General features: G+C 39.1%; 1 protein-coding gene across 1 annotated transcript in view; it reads left to right on the top strand.

Annotated features, from left to right (window-relative positions):
• Positions 1–580: 580 nt before the first annotated feature.
• Positions 581–6,103, top strand: part of LOC109926557 (protein polyglycylase TTLL10-like) — a 112,663-nt gene continuing 107,140 nt past the window's right edge. Inside the window, exon 1 of the mRNA XM_048614870.1 lies at positions 581–630. The gene's annotated coding sequence lies outside the window, so the exon portion shown is untranslated. The remainder of the gene's footprint in view (positions 631–6,103) is intronic.

A 6,103-nucleotide genomic window follows, 5' to 3' on the forward strand; every position in this document is an offset into this window, starting at 1 on the left:
TATAAAATAAAGTATTTTAAGTAAACTTTCCGACAGTTCCAAAGCTGAAACTGAAGCTTTCCATATCAGAGAGAACTTAACCAGTTGTTTCACAAAAAAATTACACAATCATAATTTGAAAGATACAGATGAGGAGAGGCATGTCCTGGTTGGTTGTCTGTGAAGCTTCCTGTTTTTGCGGTTATATTCTTTTGTTAGGTGATTTCTGACGTAAACTGGTTGCTATGAGATGTACTGCAGAGGGATCCAGATTCTACATATTACTTGCCAAATGGGATCCAGGTGGAGCAGGTGACTTAAGACCTACACAAACAGAGCAACCTAGCAATTGATAACCCTTTCACTACCAGATGCTGGCTTCGTTCATTTTAATTCATCAGTCAGAACTCTTTACCTTGATTTGGGAGTAGTCTAGTGATCCATGTGTCCCAAAAATTCACCTAAAACAATGACTCCCCTTACCCAGCAAAGCCCCCCAACACACCCTCACACTCCCTCTCTCACACTCCCCCCAACTCTCCCCAAGTTCAGGCAGAGGAGAAGGTAAGGTGAGCAAATACATGCTGTTTAGCTTCTGTACTCTGTCACCTGAAATTGTCACTTAAACGGCAGGAAGGTTGGCTGTCTCAGGTGGGTGAGTCTTGTTATGTCATTGGTGCTTCAGTGCCATTTTAAAAGAACAAAGGTTTTTGGAGATCTGCACTGAATCAAATTCAAGAGTAAAACTTGATAGAAATTGGTAAAGCTCAGTGTATGAATAAACTTATGGATTCTTTATGGGCTCCTGGAGCGGGAGCCAAAAGATCCTTGACTTTCTAAGTAACTAGCATACCTATCTGTATCTCTCACTCTGTCCTCCCTCACCCCCATTAACCATCATGCTTATCCATAACAAATGTGTCCCAAGTTAAAAGCAAAACTATTACTTCTTAAATCAGCACCACTCCTTTGCCATCTTGATTTTAAGTAAATTGTTTTCTTTTAGCACAATTATGGAACCCATTTTAGTTCAGGCATCAGGCAGAAAAAGATCTCTCATTTTGACCAAATCAAAACACCTTGTTTAAGAGATACAGCCATCCAGCATCTATGTGTCAATGCTTAATGGGTTGCTAAGCCTCCAATATAGTGGGAAGAAAGCACATGCTCATTACAATAACTTCAATTTATGTAGCAGCTTTAATTTATCCAAAGTGCTTTACATGAATAAATGTGCAACAGAATTTAACACCAAACCATGTAATGAGATATCAGGATTAGTGTGATATGGTTTAAGCCACATCTTAATGGAGAGAGAATCAGCGAGGTTCAGGGAGGGCTTTCAGGAGGTTCAGACCTTGGCAATTGAAGGCATCATTGTCATGGGTGGAGTCAAGAAAATCAGATGCGCGAGAGGTCAGATTTGGAGAAGTCCAAATGTCTCAGAAGGTTGGAGGGCTAGACTATTGCTGGGCGGGTGGCTGTCGGCACTGTTGGCTCACCTCAATGGGAACATGTCGACACCCTAATCAGCAAAATTTGCTCCCACCACTTCTGAATCCTGCAAAAGGTTTGAAGATTTTGCCTGTTGCGAGCAATAATTTGTATATTAAATAAACGATAGCCATTATGGTTCAACCAGTTTAGTGAAAACAAAACACTTTTAAAAGCAAAAGATTATTTTGGGTGCAGTTTTAGTTAAGAACTCTTTACACAATTAGAATAATAGCTACCTTGGCATTTCAAAACAAATTTGAAGCTGAAGAAATACTAGTCATGAATTCCATTCATCTTTTTTAAGCTCACTTGCTATAAGCTAATTTAACCTCTTGTTGGTTTGGAATATTTAAAACTACAGCCACTATTTTTTGCTATCTTATGCATGGTCTAGTGTTTGATTGCTGTTTACTGGTGCTGCTTGGTGATGCAGCATGTCAACTGTCTGCCTCTGAATTTTTCTTTGTCCTTTCACATACATTCACACCAAGATTTTTTTATTCCTTATTTTCTTTTCCCTTTTTGCATTATGGTATAAACCCCCTTATATGCACATTTTTTTGCTTCATAGGGCAGAGATTCCCAGTCAGATTTTTGACTCCTGTCTGCTACCTCTACTAGTATAATAAAAGTGTGAAAAGAGCGTCCTTCAAGGACGTAAAAAGATGTAACATGTGAATGCTTATGTTCATTTTATTGTTATGGAAGGATATTTTCCACCTATACTTTTACTTATTTGTGCTCTTTAGTTTTGCCTTGTCAAGTTTCTCCCCATAGCTCTGAAGGCATCAAGACTTCTTTGGAGTCCATTCAAGTGTCCTGGATGTCTTTCAATACCTCATTGGCACTGTTCACTTATGACCTTCAACAGTGATATTAACAGTTTACATCATACGTAATTATATCAGAATCTAATACTAGTTTCCACTGGATTAACAAGCCAAGGTGTTAAGGCATGTTTCAGTCCTGTTCTGTTCACATCTTTTCCATACCTTGCACCACTGTAGACTGGTTATGGATCATGAGTCCCCCATGCCCTAAGCTTTCAATAATGTTGCCACCAGGAGATTTGCTTCTGACCTCTGGTTTTCTATCTTCCCACTTGGAAAGAACACTGGGGCTTCTCCACGGCATACAAAAGTAGTACTCTTGCTCTGACATCAGATTGATAGAGTTTTATGTTGAAGTCCTCATGCACTATAAGCTAGTAGGTTATCCTCCTAAGTTTTTTACTTATTTATGCTTGTGCGCAGCATATTGACCAAGCATATGAGGTACCCATTCCCATCAGACTTCAGTGAGAACTTATTTCTTTTCTTGATATATCTCTGGATGCTTCTTCTGGAAAGTGGGTTGATGTCCTGAGATCATAGATCTAAAATAATTGGCAAAAGAACTTGGAGGGAAATGAGAAGAATATTTTAGACTTCGAAGTTTGTTGAGATTTGGAACATGCTACCTTGAAGAGGACTAATTCTAAGGCTGATGAGGAGAAGCTGAAAAGTAGAACTAAATTAGACAGCTCTTTCAAAGAGTATGATGAGCTGAATGATATTTTCTGTGCTCGGATGTTCTACGATTGAGGCGGCGGCATAGGAAACCGTGATACCTATGTTTTTCCATTTTGAAAGATTATTATGTACGTATGGTAGCTCCTAGAATTTTAAGTAAAGGGTGTTATTCCATATCATTAACATGATAGTATCCAAATCCAGAATTAACTCAAATATCCATCTCAATCAGGCCCTGAAGTAAAACCTAATTTAACGAGTTCTGTGAGACTAGCTCCACAGCAGAAAATCGCCTTCAGAATAAACATAGTATACTTTTTAAGCAGTAAAATGAAAGACAATGAAATAAATGGAGCAGGAATACAGCCAGAAGTCAAAAATTCATTATTTTACTTTAAAAGGCAGATCACAGTTGTTTGTGCATATCAGCTAAATTCCAATTTCATTTGGTCTAAGCTCTGCTTTTCCTTAAAATGTAGCTGAATCTATTGCTACATTTTAACTGTGTGTGGCCTGGAAGGTCACTGGCTGTTGTAGAAAGGTTTCTAATAGTTCTGTGAGATGCTGCTGGGCTATAAACCCCCCCTAAGCCCACCCACATTTGTGAAAACTTTGGCTGTTGCAGTTGTGCTCTCATGTTGACAAGTTGTGTTGTGGAGTATAAACAAGGATCTTATTGCAGTGTTTTACCCTTTAAGATATCCCTCAAAGCAAATACATGGAAATCCTTTTAACCCTCAGTTCAATGAGTTGGAATTCCATACTGTATTCTGTAGGATAGCGCACCATAGAGTGGATGGGCAGGTGTATACACTCAGTACTTCATATTTGGCCCCTAATGCAACCAGACCTTTGGTAGGTGCCTAGATAACTGCTGACTAGGGAGGAAGATCAAAGGGATCATAAACTACTTAGCATTGCTGTACCCTTCTGGGAGCTGAATTCCAAGTGATGTGTGAAGGGGCAGGTTACTTGCTCAGTTTCACCCGCCTGCACTCCTAGAAACTCAAAAGAGGAAGAATAAGGAAAGCACCTTTTGGAAGGTTAAGTATTATGCTTGGAAAAAGGCAGCATATTCCCTATCCAGGACTTGTTACCTCCAGATTCATACACTTCAGCACTGTCCTGATCTGTCTCTCACCTGCCACTTACTGTAAACTTGAAATCAAGCAACACACTACTGCCTGTATCTTAATTCACCCATTTATCATTGCCCATGTGCTCATACATCACTCCTGTCTGTGATCTACGAAGGCACCTGCAATGTCTGCATCTTAAAATGACTATCCTTGTTTTCAGATATCTCTAATCCTCACTCCTCCACACGTCTGTAAGGTTCTCCAGCCTGATAACTGTGAAATTTCTGAGCCCCACCATTTTTGACCCTCTTGTGTCTCTCTGAGTTCTGTCACTCAACAATTATTGCGGCTATGTCTTCAGCTGCTTAGATCGTAAGATTTGAAATTCCCTCTCTATACGTCTCTGCCTCTCTACTTAAAATGTTCCTTAAAATGTAATTTTTTGACCACGCTTTGGTTACCTTACCTAGTATATCTTTACATGAGTCAGAATCACATTTTCTTTTCCAAATGAAACACTTTGGAACACTTGATGTACCACAATTTTCTCATAGTTAAAGTATCCTAGTCAGAATGAGTTGTTGCATGAGTCATATATTGCTGCTAAATTCCAATGCTATCATTCATAGTGCGAAACTGACCAAAGTAGTATTAAATCTCAAGGAAGCTGTGCATTCATGTGGAAACTTGGAGGTATTTGCATTTGTCAAAATTAGACTGTTGCTAAAATAAATTTCATGCAAAAACAGAAACTCACTCCAAACCCATTGAATTGAGCAAACCTGTTTTCTTTACCACAAAGCACTTGGATTCAGTCTACATATCTTTCATAAATAAAATTTACTGGCTCTGGAGCAGGACAGGGCTGGGCACATGGAAACTGAAATCTGTCATTTCTGTGGAGGACCTGTTTAACAATGTAGTCCTCAGGTTTTTTTTGGAAGAAATGAGCTGTATCTGTAGCAACAGTTTGGATTTGACAACCTAAATTTGTGACGTCCTGACAAGTTATTCACAGCCTATCTACAAGTGATTTATATGCCTCTTCTTTTGTGCACTGTTGTTAAGATATTGGACTGGAATAAGTGTGGATGTTGTAAGCTACTATGATGACTAAACAAATCCTAACCAGAGGGAGAAATATTAAGATTACATTAAGGTCATTTGTATAAAATAACCATGCAATAACAAAATGTAAAACCCTGTGGCTGAAATTATGTTTCATACCTTTCTTTCGTCCCTTGTTACCTCTAGGCTTAACTATTCCGTTGTACGTCTGTCTGGTCTCCTACATTCTATCTCCCTAAAGTTGAGACCATTTAACTTATTCACCTCGCACCCCAGTGCCCATTGATTTACACTGGCTCCTGGTTGAGCAACATTTTTATTTTACTGCTCTCATCCTTGTTTTCAGTTCCCTCCAATGCCTTATCATTCCCTGTCTCTGTTCAGCTGTAGCTCCTCCAAGCCTCTGGAGATATCTTTGCTCATCTAATTCTGTCTTTTGAGTGGCTGTAGTTTTAATTGCTCTGCAGTTGCAAAAGCCATAATCTCTGGTATTTCCTTTTTACATCTCCCTGCCTCTGAAGCTTTATTTCCTCCTTCAAGGCTCTCTTAAAACTTCTACTACTTTGAATAAGTTTTATGTCATCAATGTGGTTTGATGTCATATTTTGTTTGCAATGTTTCTGTGAAGCACTTTGTGATGCTTCATTGAGTTAAAAGTGTGACATAAATGTAAGTTGTTGCATGATTTATTTGGCCTGGTTTTGTCCCCTCATTCACTCAGCACTATAACGTCAAATGTCGCATTTGAAAAGTGCTTAACAAGTACTAAGTATTTCAGAAGTTCAACTGTTTAGAAATATGTATTGCTATCACAGCCTGCAAAACATGACTCAATTAAAGATAGTAGGAACTGCAGATGCTGGAGAATCCGAGACAACAAGGTGCAGGGCTGGATGAACACAGCAGGCCAAGCAGCATCATAGGAGCAGAAAGGCTGACGTTTCGGGCCTAGACCCTTCATCAGAAAAG

Source organism: Rhincodon typus, chromosome 31, assembly GCF_021869965.1.
Source record: "Rhincodon typus isolate 14 chromosome 31, sRhiTyp1.1, whole genome shotgun sequence".
Lineage (NCBI taxonomy): Eukaryota > Metazoa > Chordata > Chondrichthyes > Orectolobiformes > Rhincodontidae > Rhincodon > Rhincodon typus.